The sequence below is a fragment of the Oncorhynchus nerka genome, linkage group LG8 (assembly GCF_034236695.1).
Source record: "Oncorhynchus nerka isolate Pitt River linkage group LG8, Oner_Uvic_2.0, whole genome shotgun sequence".
NCBI classification, from domain to species: Eukaryota; Metazoa; Chordata; class Actinopteri; order Salmoniformes; family Salmonidae; genus Oncorhynchus; species Oncorhynchus nerka.
In genome coordinates, this window is record NC_088403.1 from 10,925,743 (window position 1) to 10,926,789 (window position 1,047).

Here is a 1,047-nt window from a genome sequence, read left to right on the forward strand (position 1 = left end):
AGAGAGATGGAGAGAAAAGGCCTTGTTATGTTGGTGAGGTTGTATGGATGGATGGAGAGAGATGGAGAGAAAAGGCCTGGTTGGTGTAGGAGAGAGAGAGATGGAGAGAAAAGGCCTTGTTATGTTGGTGAGGTTGTATGGATGGATGTAGAGAGAGATGGAGAGAAAAGGCCTTGTTATGTTGGTGAGGTTGTAGAGAGAGATGGAGAGAAAAGGCCTTGTTATGTTGGTGAGGTTGTATGGATGGATGTAGAGAGAGATGGAGAGAAAAGGCCTTGTTATGTTGGTGAGGTTGTAGGATGGATGGAGAGATGGAGAAAGGCCTTGTTATGTTGGTGTGGTTGTATGGATGGTTGTAGAGAGAGATGGAGAGAAAAGGCCTTGTTATGTTGGTGAGGTTGTATGGATGGATGTAGAGAGAGATGGAGAGAAAGATGGAGAGAAAAGGCTTGTTATGTTGGTGAGGTTGTGGAGAGAGAGATGGAGAGAAAAGGCCTTGTTATGTTGGTGAGGTTGTATGGATGGATGTAGAGAGAGATGGAGAGAAAAGGCCTTGTTATGTTGGTGAGGTTGTAGAAGAGATGGAGAGAAAAGGCCTTGTTATGTTGGTGAGGTTGTATGGATGGTTGTAGAGAGAGATGGAGAGAAAAGGCCTTGTTATGTTGGTGAGGTTGTATGGATGGTTGTAGAGAGAGATGGAGAGAAAAGGCCTTGTTATGTTGGTGAGGTTGTATGGATGGTTGTAGAGAGATGGAGAGAAAAGGCCTTGTTATGTTGGTGAGGATGGTAGAGAGATGGAGAGAAAAGGCCTTGTTATGTTGGTGAGGTTGTATGGATGGATGTAGAGAGAGATGGAGAGAAAAGGCCTTGTTATGTTGGTGAGGTTGTATGGATGGATGTAGAGAGAGATGGAGAGAAAAGGCCTTGTTATGTTGGTGAGGTTGTAGAGAGAGATGGAGAGAAAAGGCCTTGTTATGTTGGTGAGGTTGTATGGATGGTTGTAGAGAGAGATGGAGAGAAAAGGCCTTGTTATGTTGGTGTGGATGT